Consider the following 20,204-nt stretch of genomic DNA (forward strand, 5'->3'; position numbering starts at 1 on the left):
ATACTTTCGATCTATTGAACCGACAGTAGCTTTATGATCATCGAAAAGCATCAAAATCTGTGGAGGACAAATGTTAACGATAGGTCACAATTCGGACAAATCTCCCGTCGAATTATTTATACATATTTTATACACTTTAATTGTGATTAACCCTTTCCCGCCTATGGTGTCTGTAGAGCAGTATAACTATAAACAGCTATAACATTTGGTTTCCAAAATATTTGTTTACAAAAGCAAATAAGCTTCAAAACTGGGGCTATAACCATCCATTTGAACACTAACAATTGTTAGTATTATCAGTAGCACTGCGAAAGAAGCACATATCATGATCAAAATAGGTTTTCCGTGTTTCATAACCCCAGCAGTACTAAGGAAAAATAGTTTCGGAACCCTATATACGACAGAAAAAAAAAGTTGGTTAAGAAAGGGTTAACACTATCCACATGTGAAGACAATGAACTACAAGGAACTAGGTATACAAGTTTTCCTCAATGAAAACCGCACACTAGCAGCGGTGATATGTAAATTCAATGTTTAATATTAACAAACGAAGACCCGCCTGGGTAGCTCCTAATGTTACTGATTTACTACATTAGCAGTTAGACAGCGATAGAAGTATTGTCTCCGCAAATCATATAATTACCATTTCCGGCAATGCCTAAGCTAACATACACGTGATTGCCTGCCATGTTTTCAACATGTCGTTTATTCATGTAGGCAAGTATAAAGAGCCATCTGCCATCAACCGGTAGTTGCTACAAAAGCAGCAGGTCATCCCATCACTACTGTAATAGTCCGGGAAGGGAGTGTGGCAAAAAGCGTGGGAGAAACTTTTGTTTATGACAAAATAATGGAAGCGTCTTGATAGACGGTGCCGCAGGTAAACGACGATTTGCGAATCGACGTAGTTGGCATTTGCTCATAGAAATTATGACTTGTGGTGTCAACTTGTAGCCCTGACGATAAAGTGATTAAGCTAAAGAGGAATTGCGCACAACTTTCATTAGCATAGGCTCAAAGTTAGTAATAGGTAGGCCATGCACAATAGCAGGTTTGACAAGTTTCCTATCATCGGTGAAAGTAATTTGAAAAAGATCCCTCTAAAATTCCAATTTTCAATAACTGTTCTACTTTTAATAGTACACCTAAACGCACGAATATGAATACAGCAGTGTTTGCTATAACTGTTCAATGCATTTGTTCAAATGATAGGGTAAAATGGAACATTTTTCATCCCAGCTCTATAACTGTACTGATTCTGAGAAACTAAGCAAACATTGATACCGATTTAAGCTCAATCCTTTGTGCATATGGGTCATTCCACGCGAAGTGATCAAGGCACGTGTAATCGACCTCCACGGATTTGAACAAAATTTAGAGGAATTGTTCATCTAGGGCCAATATATAAAAACCCAAATTTTTGTGACAATTGAACCACCCCTCGGGTCATGGGAGCACCCCCCGTTTTGGCAAATTGTCAAAACCCTTGATTTTCTTTTGATCATATCTCCGGTTCTATTTACTCTAGAATCAAACCACAGGATGGCTTTTGAAGAAAATTGTTCAAGGAGTCTATAAAAAATATTATTTTTTGCCGACAGTGTTGCCAAGTATGCAATTTTATCAGTTAAATATTAAAAGTTAATTTTTCTCAAAATACGTATATTTTAATTTTGAAAATTTTAATGCCATCGCGTTCCTCAGACATTTTTACATAAAAAACACTTATCATCTCAATATAATATGAGCGCATCCTGAGATACACTGTTTTGAAGAGAAAAAACCGCAATTTCCCATACAAAATCGCAAGCGCACAACACTAAAAAACCAACTTGAGTATTCTGAGTTCAAACATAATTTTTCGTGAAGTAGACGAGAAATGATGAAAAACTACGTATTTGGTTTGCTTCTAGCAGATCAGGGTCGATTTTTATGACAGTTTGAAGATTTTCTCAATTTTGGCCAATAAAAATGGATTTTTATATGAGAAAATCGGAGTTTTTCCCTTCAAAACGGTATATCTCAGGATGCGCTCATATTATATTGGGATGATAAGTGTTTTTTATGTAAAAATGTCTGAGGAACGCGATGGCATTAAAATTTTCAAATTTAAAATATACGTATTTTGAGAAAAATTAACTTTTAATATTTAACTGAAAAAATTGCATAGTTGGCAACACTGTCGGCAAAAAATAATATTTTTTATAGTCTCCTTGAACAATTTTCTTCAAAAGCCATCTTGTGGTTTGATTCTAGATTAAATAGAACCGGAGATATGATCAAAAGAAAATCAAGGGTTTTGGCAATTTGCCAAAACGGGGGGTGCTCCCATGACCCGAGGGGTGGTTCAATTGACACAAAAATTTGGGTTTTTCTATATTGGCCCTAGATGAACAATTCCTCCAAATTTTGTTCAAATCCGTGAAGGTCGATTTCAAGTTTGCATCTTTTTTTGATCACTTCGCGTGGAATGACCCATATGTATGCTGTGTACTACACTTACTAACGAACCGAATGGGGGATCATTTACCCTACAACCGAAGAAAATGTACACAAATGCACCCGACAAGTTGTGCAAAATATCACTTCAGCAACACTTTCTTCGTTCATACAACAAGCACGTGCCTCGAGTGGACAAAATTGTATCTGCCAAATGATTACCTACAAGTTTGATGAGAGATATATTTAAGAGTATTTTAGGATGAATGTTATCTGCACCTTATTTGCTTGTTTGTCGTATTTTCTATGTAAAAGAATCACAGCAATTTTCTATTGGGTGATCAAAACAACGAGGTAGCTTTTCACACGATATAACTTTAGTAAACAGTTTGTCGAATTACGATAAGTTCTGTTAATTATAATACTTTACTTGATATATGATGGGATAAATTTGGATGTTCCAGTGCGAACGAAGAACCATTCTCTAAGGGGATAGTAGTTGTCTGCAGTGCTACAGAATAGCTGCTGGGAATAATACTAAAAAGTCGATGCATGCTTTTGCCTAATGGAACAATTTACCATCAAATTGTCTGTGTGATAATCGCATTTATTGTGCTACAAATTACTATCATTCGTTGTTGTTATACCGTACATACATGCCAAAATGGTAGCGAATGCCGTATGAAAAACCTATGTACATTAACTTATTCGGTGTTGAACAACACACAAATGAACTTCGCAAAAAACTACACAATCGCGTGACAAACAGAAATCATTACTAGTTTCTTTTTTGGATATATTTAATTTCGGCAAAAAACAGTCTAATCCACATTATTGTGGTGATTTTAACATTTGTCAAAAAAATGACTATTTGCCCTGTTAATCCATTGTCAACATTTCATCTAAAAGAGAAAACCTCGGCACCATCCAGTTTTTTTGAAGCTCTGCGATCGATTAAATGAAAACATTGCCGACCTAAACTCTGTTCATAGCCACCAGTGCAGTGCAATGGTAACACAAAAAATATACTGACATATTCTAATTGATTTTAGATTACGTGCCAGTTAATTTTCTAACTCGAAGATCAAAGCCTCTGGGTCGCTTCTTATGACCACTGAAGACAAGTTTTACAAATCCAAGCCAATCAATCCCCTGTAAAAAATACTCGCGACTATTCCATCAACTAATCGGGATAGCGCCGGTTTATTTGGCAAATATGCGAACGAATTCTTGATATCGTTTTCGCTTCTCTTGGATGGAGCTGTGGTAAGCCATGTTACTCTACCATGAGAAATTTGAAGGCACTACTGCTTTATCAACTAATATCTTTTGAACAACATATCTGATAAGTTTCTTTCCAAAGCAATCAGATTTCAGCAACTTTTTCAACAGCATCTTTTAACTAGTTCGATACGACTAGAAGAACGCATTATATCTGACATGACATTCAATAGATCTAGTGTATGGTTCAGATTATGGTTATTTTTATTCAAAATACTGAATATTTTCCTTTTTCTGGAACAAACAGACCTCGGATTATCAATTTGAAATAAAATGTAATTGTATGCATTTATCAATTTATAACGCAAAAACCAGCAAACTTCAATTAGTTTTAAAACAGCTATTAACAGAATATTTGAGAAAATCCTTTCTATTTTAGACCAAACTCTAAACAACTTCCTTCAAACTGATGACAATATTAATTTCCAAAAATATAACTCTTCCAATAATCCAATAGTTTTTTTTGATTATATAACTTTTTAATGAATCAAACACTACCGAATCATTAAAATATTTTTATCATCCAAAAGTGTTTTGGTATCTACAAGAACGCAAAATATGTTTACAAGTACACAGTGCGAAACCATATTCTTTGAAACACAGTCTGAAATATGTCGCCTATGGAAAGACGGGAACGGGATTGAGAAAGAGTATAAAAAATCTAACAAAATGCGACCAGAAGGCAAGGAGGCGATTGTCCTTCCATGCGTAATGTAACATGTTTGAAATCTTCTAAAGAATGAACATGAGCAAAGAAACCGATTTTCTTTTTTATACCATAATCATGATAGAATATGACCAATGACAGATAGTTGATGCTGATCTTGAATTGAACAATTTCTCAGAAGCAGGATAAGTTCTTACATAAGTTTGGGTCGATTATTTGTCGGTCAACCTGAAGATTTTTGGTGAATCATGCGGAAAATGCAAATATTTACCATATAAAAGTTTGTAAAACGTATTATTTATTTTACTCGATCAATTGCTTCGTTCAGCTTGCCCAATCAAACAAATAGCAGTTTGTCTGCCTGTTCTCAATCCATCTGATATTTAAAAACGTCATTCTTTGTAAGTTTCCGTTTAACCTCGTATGAAAAAAGGTATTCGACCAAATATCTTCTAGATAGAATACATCCTGAGAGTTCAGAGCTATGCATATGGTGTCAGTCAATGGATGCATTGAATTCATATGTGATCTACATCCCAAGGAAATTAGTTTAGAGCGAAGACTATATATTAAGAAGACTGATATCTCTTTCCTTCCCCATACAAACGAGAAGCGACAACGGTTACATCGCATCTATTGGAAGAAGGTAGGAAGCTTAATGTAAAAATGTATATGTGTTTGCAACACTGTGGAAAGCACCACCTTTACCCGCAAGTGGCAAGTTGTTGTTACTGTCTCCGGATTCTGGACAGAGGTGCCAGTCTTCTTGATATGCAGTCTTCGTTTAGAGGTAGTCACATTGATCGAATCAGATGACACAAATCGAATTTCTCAATATATCTTAAGTTTTGATGAAAAATTGTCTTTTTGTCTTTCTTCTGTAGAAAGGTTATACAATCACTGAAAATCGACTTATCAACCGAGGCCCGGAGGGTTGAGTCTTTTATACCATTCGACTCAGTTCGTCGAGTACGGCAAATGTACACACAGACATGTGTGTGTCTATGAATGTATGTATGTAACCAACAATTACACATCGGTTGCTCGAAGATGACCAAACCGATTTAATCAACCTTAATCTCAAATGAAAGGTACAATGTTCGCATAAGCTGCTATTGAATTTCATTTAATTTCGATTTCCAGTTCCGGAGTTAGGGTTGAATAGTGTGGTGATGTATAAAATTCTCATATCAATCGGTAACAGCATGTTATCTAAAAGATGCAAAACTTCATAAAATGTGCTCAAAATTACTTGACTTTATAGTTTCAGCTGACTTATGCCCAATCAAATCCACGTTGACCACGTTGGACACCTACGGCGGAACCAAAAACATCCGAAAAGTGGCAAAGTCCCTCAATCAGATTCACACCTGTTTCTCATCTATTGCTGACTCGATTCTCACAATCTTAGTCTTACATGAAGGGTATAATATTCACATTGATTACGATCAAATTTTATTTGAGCGATATATTGGTTCCGGGGTTATGAGTAAAAGAATCCGATCACACGCAAATTTCTCATATAAAACTTTTTTCATTGCTCCTATCTTTCTCCGAGCTGCGGGAGGCTTCCCGCGACCCGCTGGACCAATGCGCTCCTAGCCAACTATGACATCAAGTAAATCAGAGTTAAGGCATTTAGAATGTAAACACGAAATGTAAAATACGAACTTTTAAGGGCGAATGATACATCGAGGTTAAAGTCCAAATAATCAATACAATACAATACAATTGCTCCTATATTTTAATGACATTCAATCAGCTAGAGATTACTGGGTAGGGAATGTTATAAAAAATTAGAACCATAGTACAAAAGTGAGAGCAAGGATGTGAAGTATACAGATAGGAAAAGTAAAAGCGCAGGTCCATTAGAAATTAGACTTAATATCTTACGAGCTTAACTTTTGTATTCTGTTGATGGGGGTCCAGCTTATAGGCAGAATAACTACGAATCACTCAAGTCCACCAACATGCCTAAGGGTAAAGACAGGCTTGTCACGGTAAAGAGGGACTAGTTTTCCGATCTGTATGCTTCAAATCCTTGCTCTCACTTGAGTGCTATATGACTACATGTAGTCGAAATAAAAAAGGAAAAATGAATTGCTCCTATAGAAGGATTATTCAAACATTCTTAAAATTGACCATTTAACTGAGGCCCGGAGGTTAGAAATTCTCATACCATTCGACTCACTTCGTCGATTTCGGCAAATGTGTGTGTGCGTATGTGTGTAAATATGTGACCATCAAACACACACCGGTTACTGGGAGGTAACCGAACCGATTTTCTCAAACTTATTCTCAAGTGAAAGGCACAGTTTGCTATTGCTATTCAATTCTGATCACATATCCGGTCTGGAGTAATTGGTTAAACAGTAAACAATTTAAAAAACTAAAGAAGCTTAATATTGAGCGATGCAATGCAAGCATTCAAAAGTTTTCAGTTCATAACGATTTCGATTCATCTTATATCTCAAATAATATAATCAATTTCATGATACACTTGAGATAGCTTTCAAGGCGAAAAAGGTATATAACAAGTAATGTGCTAAATATTATCTTGGAAAACTTTCTTAAAACTTGATCGTTTTTATGATAACTGAGTATAATGATGATCAAAATTCACTTAGAACTATGATAAAACTACAATAAGTTTTGATAGTTTAAAAAAATCCCTTTTCAAGAATACTTCTTCTGAGAAATACACCTGTTTTCTTTAGATTAAGGGCCTTTCAAAGTTCAATGAAATCTTATGTAGAAATCTATTAACTCCAGTACTTTCAGATTATAGTTGCTTCTGTGCACATCTAAATCGTGTTTTAGAATCATTACACATTTCGCAATCTGATTGAAAGCGAAAACTCGCCGGACACAAAGAAAAAGTTCAATGGGGACCTTGGTTAAAAAGATATTCGACATTAAAATAATATTTTCAAATTTAGAAATTGCAAATTCAGGGTTTTCTCTTCTTTAAAAAATAATACCTTTGACCGCAAAGAAATATTAGAAGGATAGAGCATGCCCCGGACATCTCGCTTTGATTATATTAGAATGTAAAGGTCGAATATAAACTTCAAGCGAAAAAAACTACGATCTTTAAACATAAAAAAGTCCGAAAACGTCGGCGAAGAAGAACCCCTAGCATTAAAACAAGAGAGAGCAAGCTATTTGATGGCAATACAGCACGTTTCAAATAAATGTAGGAATAAAATTTTAAAAAATGAACGAATACGTAAAGAAACAAACAACTAAATGAATAAATAAAATAAATAAATAAATAAATGAATAAATAAATAAATTTTAATGATATTCAATTAGCTAGAGATTACTGGGTAGGGAAAGTTATGAAACTTGGAGCCATAGTACTCAAGTGAGAGCAAGGATGTGAAGTAAACAGATCGTCATTAGAACAGGCTTAATATCGTGCGGGCTTAATCTCTGTCTTCTGTTAATGAGGGTCGAGCTTAGCCAGAATAACTACGAATCACCCGAGCTCACTAACATGTGTCCTGATAAAGGTAGACGTGTCTATCTTTACCGTGACAACCGACCGGTCTGCTTCTAATAAATTTAACTCTTTAGCTTCGATTTTTTTAACCTAAGCTTTTCCGATTTCTTATTTTACAAAATGTAATGGAGTATAAATAAATTGCAATTGCTTCAAATATTTCAATAAACACACTTCGAAAACCACAGCAAGGTAAGTGATGTAGTGCATATACAGAGAATGTCAGTTTCGAATGGGTGCAAGATCGTTTGCCGTCGCTAGATGATCGGTAAGCGATTTCAAAGATCGGTTTTTATTGTTTGTTAGTGGTGAATAATAAACTCGTGGAAAATAGGACTGGAGTTTGCTGATGTTTGTTTCTTCCATAAGCACCTAATAACTATTTATTGATACTTTAGATTTTAAAATCATTTTTAAAAAAATGAAGTAAATAGTAACAATGGAAGTAAATATAAGTTTCTCCGATTGGTTGAGGTACACTAATAATTGAATGAGTATGTTTTATCAAGTACGACTCACAGTTGGCTTATCCTCACCAGACAACCATCACTTTGTTACCTCTACTCTCAAAAAGTCTTACTCACCGACACTCGTTACTTTTCGTTCGATCCTTACGTTTCCAAGGATCAGATGTTCAGTAGTACTTTGATGTATGTTAACCCTGAATCAGTTTTCCGCACCAGCTACTATCGATCTGACACAGGAAGGTATTCTGCATTCAAGCAACGCGCGAATTAAATTAAACGTGTAACATCCACATCACACGCACCACGCTTCACGGCTCTCTCTATATACACGGATGTACCGCTGCGGTTTACACTAATCACAAATTATCACTGTTGCTACTACCGAGAGGAAAATCCATCCAATTGACTAGGATCACAAACCGTCTCACGCGGACATTTGCCAATAAAACGGTAATTGGTAGAATGCATCACCGGAATGCAAAATCACTCGATCACTGCGAATCAGTCGATAGCACGCCCGATCGATGTCTGCTGCAAATGAACTTGTCCGCTCGCTTCAACGGTCAGCAGAGCTCAGCGCTCGCCGTAAGAAATCCCTTCCACGTCAATTTGATGGGCTATGAATGTCCAAAACAATACGGAAATGGCAGTAGTTTCAGAGGGAGAAAGATTATGCACCATTGATATAAACCGGTTTTATACCACTTGGGCTGTATTTCCGATGTCCGTTGGCTGATCCACAGTAAATAAACATGTAGGTAGGTCTTTCATCTTCGACCTTGTCTATCGTCATCACGTTTGCGAAAAAATTTCCACGCGCTGTGGCTACCAAAGTAGGCTGTTGTTTGCCATTGTTGTATCAGCAGGTAGGTGCTGATACTTGTTGGCCTGCTCATTAAAATGTTAAGCAGCACGTAGCTTGCATAAATCACACCATCCAGTAGCCACCCGAACGACACCCCTGCCATGATCTCTGGCGTCGCTGATGAAGCCTTATCAGATCCGAGTGCATATCTTCTTCTCATGTTCAAATCAGACTCACGTGACATCGATACAATAGAATTGTATACGCACGTACGAGTAACGCTGATGCCCAAGAGCGCCATAAATCATAGGGCTACCCGTCTGGCGCTACTACGGTACGCAAGGTTCATCACACAGTACTAGGTCAGTGATACGCTGCCAAGGTAGGCGTGAAATGTCGCCAACGAGTTGGTCGTTCTAACATTACTTAGTTAAACCGTGCGTGCGTTACTGCGTATGCACACGGTGAATTCCCCGTATTTGGTAAACAACTTTTATTCATAATACCTGATATAACTGGATCTATCTAGTTACGTGTTGGCTATAAAAATGGATTTCAAAAATTCATAATTTCCAAAACAAGGTTATACATATACGGTCAAAAAACTCGGACTATGTTTACAAGGCTTGATAGACCAAGTAATTTATTTACAACTTCGATGAACAGTGGACTTAATAGGATTTATGCAAATGCTTCTTCAGCAAAGCACAGTATATGTGTAGCGTACTGGTGAGGGTTTTATTTATACAACTCACTTCTTTTTGTTTTCGATGTGCGTGCCAATAAGATTTCTGGTAAACATAATGCAAAATATAGAAATATGAATGCGTTGAAATCAATTGTGTGTAACTTGGGCTTAGTTCCAACCTGCAATGTTTTCTCCCTTACTGTCACGACAAACTTTATGTTAAACTATGTGTTCTCTTGTATGGGCTCTCCCAAAAGCAATGTTTAAACTTTTCGTAGTCAAATTAATACAACATTTTGCTATTATTCACTTTCTAAGATTTGAAGGAAAGAATATCTGCTGAAAAGCATCGTGCAATTGCTGCAAATTGTTCACTACCCAAAAATAATAATTAGCAAGCCAGGGAAATCTTAGTATTTAAGTGAAAGTGCTTCGATATAGAAACAAAATGCCGAAGAACTTCAAATTGGACGGTAACATCAATCAAGCCTTCTCCAAAGATGTAATTCCCCTTTGTGATGTGATCAAAATTCTAGCCAAAACTTTGAATTCAAATTTAAGCAGTAGTAAAAATGCTCACGACCTATAAGAAACAAAATTAACCGTGAACAACCCCGTCAGTGTAAAACCAAGGGTTTTGAAATTTTTTGACATCTTGTGAAACTGCACTTCCAATAATTACAAGCATCTTGATTCAAAAACGATACTTAAGTTTTACTGGAAAGGATGGCTAAAAATGTAATGGCTTGGCAAGCAATTAAACCTTTGTGCCAATTTTCTACGACATTCATCGTAAATAGCATAATTAATGAAGAAGTTTATGATAATCAGTAAATGATATGATTCAAGTTGTTTCTTATTAGTCGCGTAACAAACTCCCATATCCCTCGTGGCTAAATAAGGGCAAAGTAAAAATGGTACTGAAAATTCTAGCAAGTTTGTAGGAAAAGTACTAGCCATATTCTGGACAACACTTTTATTGAGATGGTGTTATTATTTCAGAGAAATAGTGACCTGTATGAGTGAAGACGCAAAAATAGTTTTTCCATGTTCATTTTTATACACACTTTAAACGAGATACATGATAAAATTTGCGGTCATTTGGGATCGCAAAAGGTCACAAAAGTGCTTTGTAAGAAAAAGGCATGACGATCCAGTCTAACGATCACTCTGATTTTAGAAGCATATGGGTTCTTGAACCTTCATCAATTCGTTATGGCATATTAGGGATAGAAAAAGAAAGCATTAATTCATGTTTAAAAGAAACAGAATAATTTAATTCTTTTGGTTTCAAGCGGGATACCACAGAACAGTGAAAAAAGCTCAAGTTAATTTATAATAAAATTAGTTAATTAATTAATAAAAAAATAAAATAAATGGGTACAATTTTTTCTGCGTGATCTCTCCCGCAGGTCGAGTATTCGAGTATTGCACGTGTAGCGACATCCTTCTGCAGCAATCAAATGCTAACCGCCAAAAAACGCGCTACTCACAAAAATAGTTGCAAAACAACCTGTTTTGGATTTAGAAAAACTTTCAAAACGGATAAAATTAGTAGGAAATATATTCCGTAGCGATTTTGAAACTATGGATTTTCTATAAACAACTTGAATTTTTAACTATGCCTTTTAAAACCCTATAAAAAATTTCCATGCGTTGTATTCTTCTTCAATAGATTCAAACCCAAATATCTATTAACTTGTAATTTGTTTACTTGTTTCGATAACCACAGATTAGTATTGATCAGAAAATATGTTCCCATGAAACCATTCCAAAATTTGCCAAATATAATTAGAAAAACCTGGATAAGTTACGTTAAAAAAAGTGCACATGAAACCTCTCGAAGTGAGCAGTTTAATCAACGAGTTCAAATGGCGCCAGTGCTTGTTTCATGAAAACTTACGCACATCCTATGTAGAACGTGATGATATTGAGCTTGTAGCACTCATCGTTGTATGATACAAGCATGAAGATGTAGAATAAACGTATGAGTCTCTTGATCCCAACTTTGCAATTCCTTTATCTAGAAGTGTTATTCGCCCAAAGCGTTTCCCCCCTAGTCACACTTATTCTTCCTCGACACCCATTCAAAAACACAAAAATATCCGGCATCGGAGACAGGCTTAATCTTTCAGATGGTCAACGACCGGCTTTTATGGGGGCGACCCTTTCTAAAGGTGTAGCTCATCTTGACGTTGCTACCTTCAGTTACAATTAGCTGAACAGCAAGCAAAAAGTTTCTTAGGTATGTGTAAGGAGTAATATAGGTTAAATCGATTAGATTAATTCCATCTAAGAATTGCGTTTTTCACTGGATTAGGATCTAAAACAGAATTAAATAAAATATAGTGTCTTGTATACTAAAGAATGGTATGAATAACTCCACAAAAAATTACCAACAGTAGGTACAGGAGAAGAACGGGTGAAATTAGTGTTAAGTTTAAACAGAAATCTTATCATGTCGCCATCACACATTCGAAAACTAACTATGTGCCGCCTATAGAGAGCTGTTTGATAAAGCATCTGATGGTCATGGAACATCAGTGGTGGAAAATTTCAGATATTCAATTATGACAATCTTTAGCACAAAACAAGATATCCAACCACTTGTCTTTGAGGACAATTCGCAAACCTACCTATAATACAGAGCGCACATTTGCCTACCGACGTCACAATACTAGAAAATATATGTTGGTCCAGCCCCCCCCTAGATGAGGAGGTTAACCGTTATGTTTCTGACAGGATGCTGGAATGTTTTATACAGATCTCAAATGCTTTGTTCCACTAAAAAGAGGTGATGACATTATAGTACAAATCCAATTTAGACAACCTCGACAAAGGGATGTTATGTAAATTTAAACCATATTTTGATTGATTGTTTGAAGTTTGAATCCAAACATATGTCATAATTAAATCAGCAATTAGATAGGCTTCATGGTTATCCATTTACAACGCGCATGTCTAAGCAGAAACAGCAACGAGGTACGTGCCCACCAACATCATATCACAACGAAAAGCCAAATAATAACTACGCTAGTTAGTTTTGTCAGTATATGGCTGACACGAAAAAATATCGAGAAGGGATGCGATTTCAAAGGTAATAAAGTTGCCCAAAGGCACCTATATCAATGATTGACAGTCGTAAAGATTGAATCACAGCAATCACTCGATAGTGACGAAAGCTATCGTTGCAATCAAAACTCGTGATGCTAACCGAAATATTTAATTTAGCAAAATAAATCATCATGCTGATACCATTGTGATAAACATCATAAAGATGTCGCGACAGATAAGCTACCACTATATGAAAAAACTCGTTCAGTACGGTAGCTTGTGCTAGATCATGTCGAAATGCTGAAAATATCATTTCATTGTTCGTTCGTAAAACAAACAAGATTTCGACGGGGACCAGTAACGCATGAGTAGCCTAATGAGATTGTCAACCCCAAACAAAATTAATGATATTATCTAAACAAATGTTGAATGGTTTTTCCTATAACGAAATTTCTTCCGTGATACATCAATCTGCTAGTTTGTAACGTCAAAGGCGAGATGGATGGCTCGCCCGATTTGTCTATAATTTAAAACATAAACAAATGATGGACAAAGGGCATTGTAGTATGCACCCCTTATGCATTGTTTTGCGCAAATTGATTATTAAGCAAAGTATTTACCACAAACCCGAACGTCCATCTTATTCTTCAATATTATTTGGGCTCGCTTTGATCACATGGTTAAACGTGGGAACAAAATCTAGTGTAGATAGTAAACCTAATTATATTTTACCATTATTTCATCATGAATGAATACAATCAACTTGAATTTGGAGATTGTCTGGCGAAATCCAATTTTCCGGGACGTATGGGTCGTTCATATACCATATATGGTTAAAAAACAACCTTTTTGAACATCTCACCCCCTCCGCAGACAACCGAGACCAATTTATATTATATTTCACTATTCTCGTGCTTTCCAAATCATTGGGATATAACAAAAAAGCCAAATTTCATTTGTTATTACAGTTTTGACTCACTTGCGTGAGGGGTACCAGGTTGCCTTGCTTCACATGTAATGGAAGCATTCTTTTCAATATTTAACCTTCCGGCAGTCATGCAAGTGCACTGAGTGCACGCTGCTCTGGAAAACTAGTGAAATCGTTTTAAGGAATCAGCGGCTGCTCGTTCAGTGGGCCATATGCGCGACTTCCTTATGATGCGATTTTCCCTGTACTGGACCACGATCATGTGAACACCGTTCACAATTTAAAGCCAACTATTTTGCTGTTGTCTCAATTTGCCTCTTGTTCATGAATCGGGATTGATGGGTTTGAAATTTAAAAAAGGTACTCGGATGCAGAGAATCACGTTCTTGGACTCGAGAAAATGTAACTAAAACTCTGTAACTTTCTAAACAGAAGTCCTATTTCCCTATACTCTTGGAATTATTTTCTGTAGTTTTTTGAAGATTTGACATAAACAAACAAAGATGGCAGCATTATAAAACACAAAAGTAATAAAAATCAAGCTCAGTGATATCGTAGAATAGACTAAGATACACATAATTAAATGAACATTAAGCTTCGAAATTGTTCATCCAAAGTTCATTATTAATGTTTTAATATTTGATGGCGAAATTATGTGATTTGTGACATGAATACAACTTTTCAAATAGAGAAAAGACGTGATTTGTCGCCAATCAAATATTTATTAAAATTGCTTATTTTGCTTGTTTTAACTGGAACTTTGTTTGATCTAAATGTGTAAGATAAGGAAAATGTAAATGGCGAAAATTGTATTTTGTATTAGTTTAACAGATGCGTTTTTCAAATAGCAGCTTTTCGATCGCGCTGAACTCCAGATTTTCCGACAAAATGTAGGGTAATCAACCAATTTTGGAATTCTAGAGGAAGTCAAATTACATTAACGTCAATAATATTTGGTTGCCTATGTTTTTAATTCAATACATGCACTAGTCTATTCCAGAATTACAGTACTTGAAAGAAAACTATCAATGGATGTTTTACACATTGACATAAACTCGAAAAAGACATTTCTTTCCAGCATGAATTTTTCACATTTCGGACCATTCCACAATAATTTAAATAAAACATTACATGCTAATTACTAATTTAATCAATAAAAAATATTACAATTGTATATTTAAATCTAATTTGAAAATGTCCACCGGTTCCTCTTGGCTATCGTTGAAATATGAAACGTTCTCGGTGATACTTTTGAAAACTGTGGATTCTGATTAATTTTAAACACCTAGAGATGAACTAATGATATTTAAACTTAATAGACAGTTGCAAAAGCAAACATATTTCTGAAAACATGATGTTTCTGAAAAAATATAATATTTCGCGAAAGAGAAATACCGACGACCAAAATAATGCTTTTTGGGCCTGATTATGATGGCAGGCGTAAATAGAGTCCACAGGAGCTCTGAAAATGAATGTTTAAGGCGTGCAACTGACGCAGGCTTCCTATTCCTACTGTTTGTCTCCAAGCAACCCGACATGTTTTTACATTTAATTTGAATGTGTATTAAATAATTTACCAATTCTACAAATTTGAATTGAATTTCAAATTCAGTATCTATTACCTTAGCCACCATAGTTACTGATAAAATATGATTTTGCTACATTGTGTTCAAAATAATTTAGCCAATCTTTGGATTTCTAATATTTGGTCGACCATATGCTTTGTTGGTATAGGTCAGCTACACTTTTTAGGCAGGTTCATAACTTTAGCAATAGAAGAATCTCGAGAATTTCGTTGTATTTTTTCAGTTTTGAATATGTTCTATTGTGCATTTTCGGATACCTAAATGAATTCAATATTATTTGGAGTTTTATCCAGATATCTTAGTCAATTGTAGGGCTTATACAATTCCAGTGATGATATAGTTGTTATGTACAATATTTATATTGAATAAAATAACAGCAACTTGTGTGTGTACGCTAAAATGTAACGAGCTTCATTGATATGGATAAACTGTTTTTGCCCCTTCTAATTACTAGTTTTACAGAGTCTCACAAAAAGAAACTTGGAAGTATTTATGTAACGCGTATTGAACAAATACTATTTTGTGACAGGGGTGGATAAACTGTACGAATTTCGCCTCCAACTCGGTACGCACATACCGATTTTGTGCATAAATTATAGAATTTTGGTGCATTTTATGCTGAGTTCAATAGTTTGATAACGTCAGAGTTGCAAAAATGTGACAATAGATTTTTCATCCATACATAATCCAAACAATTTGATGTTAATATTAATAGATTTTGAATTGCGCTGTTTTCAACAATCAGTCGAACTCGTGTACATTCCCCGATCGGAGTGGATTCAGAAGGATAATAAGCATTAGACTCAGAGCCATATTAAGACCACTCGGGGCCCCTATAATTCAACAGGTATAAATTCTTGTAGAGTAGGATGATCTAAAAATGATCCCCAGCATCAGGGAACCATCAACACCACTTTGAGACTTATTTAACTATGTGAAAGTATTAAAAATACTATAGAAATCACAATATATGGAGAAAAAATTTATGTTTCCATCATTGTAATTGTCCAGGTACGGTCGAAAAACGGAAGATAATTTTGATAGATCTTAAAAAGATATTAGCATTTCTGACCAATTTGACCGAAATTGGCAAATGTCCTAACACACTATATGCGGTTGTGGGAGTTCGAACTCAGGTGAGCTGCGTATAGAGTTGCGTTATTTGTTCCCCATATGATATAATCTGACCTTCATTGATCTAAGTCTAAGACGATGTTTGAAACTGAAGACTGCCTCCGTCAATAATGAGGGATGATGGAGTAAGGCGGGTTAAACGTCAACACTGCAATGTCGACGATTCATTCAATAATTGTCCTTACACTATGACAGCCTAGGAAAAATATTTAGCAATATTTAGCCAATAAAATCCTATTTGTTAATAGATGACGACTACGTGATTTACAAAAGTTACATTGATTCGTATAATGATGTTCTCAATTTCTTACTGTTCCTGATATGATGCAGCTGGATAAAGTCAATTGCCAGCTTTATAAAAAAGCCACATTTTTTCAATCATGATTCAACTACATTTACAGATGACAATATTGAATATTGCAGCCATTGAAACCAATCGATTTTATGTCAAATCAAATTGTGCGATTAGAGGTTCATCCATTTTAGATATTCGCATTTTTCACCGCAGAAATAGAACGATTCTTTGAAATAGTGTCTCTTCCTGCAAAAATTGTTGGTGAAGTAGATTTTTGTTACATATTTTGACAGAAGTTTTGTGTTTTCTTTTGTAGTAAACGGTTCTGAGAGGCGAAGATAGCAAACAAGTACACTATAAGCAATATTAGTATTTTCATATTTAACGAATTAGTATCTCAAAGACGGCGCTATTAGTTAAGGGGCAAGTCTCTGGTGTCGGTGATAGGCACTCAGTACAGAAAGAGACCAAAGGAAAAAAAATAATATCAATAATTAGCTCTTTCACCTTTCAAAAGTACAAATATTCAATACCTACATTGTTACTTAAACAAATAAACATAACAAAACATCGAAATTACTCGAAGCAATTAATATGAGCAACACAATTCATTTCAATAATTCATTACCACAACTTTTAGGAGATCATTCATAATCAGAGATGTAAACATCTACCAACGAAGCTCATCAAAGACGACAATCATATGCTATATCACTTAGACTGCAATATTATATAAAATGTAAACTCAAGCATAAATGAATAAAAAATTGAATTTAAAAACATCAATTCAATATCAATCGAAATAGGAAACACATCGAATGCATGCTGCACAATTCCTTGACTACCTACGGAATACGTTCCATTTGAGCCAGTATATTCTGATTCCTGATTCTGACGGCCTAAAATATTTTTGATAGGGCGGATTGTAGCACAAAAATAACATAATTGATACTGTACCAGATTACGACGGCATAGTGGAAAATGCCTAATCTGGTCGCGAAAGTATATTGAGACCTAAAGAAGTCCAGGATTCATTTTTAGAGGTTTTCATGTAGACTTGACCATTCACACACACTGAATTCGCATCGCAATTTTCCCACAGCCGTGTAGTCAGCAAATTTAGAAACTGAAATCTCAGCAAAGTGAGATTTGTTTGCTGATTTTCGGTGAAATGTTTTGCGAGTATCAGCTAACAAACGCCACTTTTACTGAGATTCAAAAAAATTGTTTATTGAGATCTCAGCTGTTGAGATTTCGGCAAAAGATGTGAAAAAAGCTGAGATGCGTCAGAAAAAATTTAAGTGTACAATCCCTGATGTAATGAAGAAATGAAAATTTGCCACATGCGCGGATCGCTTGCCAAACAAGGATTGTGTACCGAATTTCGACATCTTTCTAAGCCACTACAGCTTTCTTGTAAAATTTTTGCCACCTTGTTGGTTGCCGCTCCTGGTTGGTGTCTGTCGAACTTTCTATATGTTGTAGAAAACATTTCATTGTTTTTGCTCAAAATGAATTGAAACTTGAATCGAAATGTTGGGCTGACGTTTGAATTGGTCCAATACCATCCTGGTCATGCAGTACCTCGTTTCCTGCCGCTACCATAACTTCGTTTGATTGTCTGATGCTCTTAAAATGAGACATGGCACATGGGTTAAGGTGCAATGTGCGAATACGAGCAACTGATCCATTATTACCCACACGCTATAGAGTTGCAAACAATTGAAAGCTACTATTTTTTTAACAAAGCTTTCATTAGAATGATTCTAATTCACCCTAAGTTGGGGGCCCCTAAAAGCCCGGGGCCCCTGGCTCTGGCCCAGTTGGCCCATGCGTAAAGACGGTACTGATTGGACTAAATCATAAAGTCGAACCGTCAGAACTGGTGATTGCGGTTCGCAACTTGGTTTGGCTATCATGGTCTGCTGGTGTAAGAAAAAGGTGACAATCATATTACGCACAGAACTCCGCACTAATCGACCAGCAACTTCAAAATTGAAAGTCGAATCGGAATTAAATTCAATAGGTAGCCCTAAGTTTGCGCCGCTAAAATAACAAAAAATGATCCATAAAAAAAATTGAAAAACGATCCATAAAAAAGTTGTGCATGTTCCATAAAACAAAACTGAAAATCTTTAAAACGGTGTGAATGATCTATAAAAAAGGGCGATTTGATCCATAGATTATGTAAAATTGAACCATAAAATGGTCGCAAAAGAACACTAAAAGAGCAATTAAAATCAATCAATGCCCCATAACAATATTGGACGTGTTCCATAAAATGTTACATTTTGCGATATAACTTAACTAACATTGATCCATAGAATATTAACAATGTACATTAAAACACGTTGATATGTTCCATAGTATCAACAAAAATGTTCCACGGTATTACAAAAGTGGAGCAATGAAATGTTATAAAAAGATCCATAAATTTGATGAAAATGTCTGCTAAATAATTTTTTTTGATCCATAGAAAATGTAAAAATGAACATGAGAAATACTATGTATTGATTCATATATAGAACGTTAAATTATGGTTCATGAATATTTACAAAACGATCCAAAAGAAAAGAAAATATAAAACGATCCATTAATATGTGCTTATGTACCAGAAAAATTAAACTTAATGAATTCATGCGAATTTTTTTTCTATTCGAACTAATAATAAAGTGTATTACATTTGGTTGTAATGTCAAACTACAACCAACAATGCATGCATGCAATGCATACAACTACAACAAACAGTGCATACATTATAATTAAACTTAAGCTTCCCTATCCCACTAGTCAGGTAACTGACCTTAGCTAACCTGAAAATCATTATGGCAACTCTTTAAACGACAGGGTATCTATGACATTAGCGCGCTGAGAGTTATTAGACCACTGATACAGGCTGGCACGAGTCGCAAATACCAACTTTTTGAAGCGAAAATTTTCTTGGAATTTGTTACGAAATAGGTGAGGGGGGGGGGATGGAGAAATTTGGATCAATTTGTTACATGGGGGGAGGGGAAGTCAATTTTGGGCAATTTTTGCGTTACGTAATTTATGAATGGTCCCTCATCCAAGCGGCATAGAAATATCCGCTACTCATTTTTCAGTTACATGTCATTAAATAGTGCTTGTAAAATTATGTGTTATTTAGATGAAAATTATGTAAGTTTCAAATCACAGGTAATTTTAAATTACAGGTTATGTAGCACATTTGTTACACTCAAGTAAATGTAACTTCACTGGTTTTGTTCGAACTGTGTATAGCTGCATTTCGACTCACAAGGGTGAAAACATGTAAAATCCATGATCAGCCAACAATTACGATGCGACTTTGTTTACGTCAACTCTAATATTAATA

The 20,204-nt window shown here is 35.4% G+C and overlaps 1 protein-coding gene across 2 annotated transcripts in view; it reads right to left on the reverse strand.

Annotated features, from left to right (window-relative positions):
• The window catches only part of LOC131696377 (UNC93-like protein), a 66,638-nt gene that overhangs the window by 42,963 nt on the left and 3,471 nt on the right, over positions 1-20,204 (reverse strand). Inside the window, exon 1 of one of the 2 annotated variants that reach the window (XM_058984932.1) lies at positions 8,477-8,593. The exons of the other annotated variant lie outside the window; for it this stretch is intronic. The gene's annotated coding sequence lies outside the window, so the exon portion shown is untranslated. Of the gene's footprint in view, positions 1-8,476; positions 8,594-20,204 lie in introns of those variants that run through there. 2 annotated transcript variants of the gene reach the window in all.

This window comes from Topomyia yanbarensis, chromosome 1, assembly GCF_030247195.1.
Source record: "Topomyia yanbarensis strain Yona2022 chromosome 1, ASM3024719v1, whole genome shotgun sequence".
NCBI classification, from domain to species: Eukaryota; Metazoa; Arthropoda; class Insecta; order Diptera; family Culicidae; genus Topomyia; species Topomyia yanbarensis.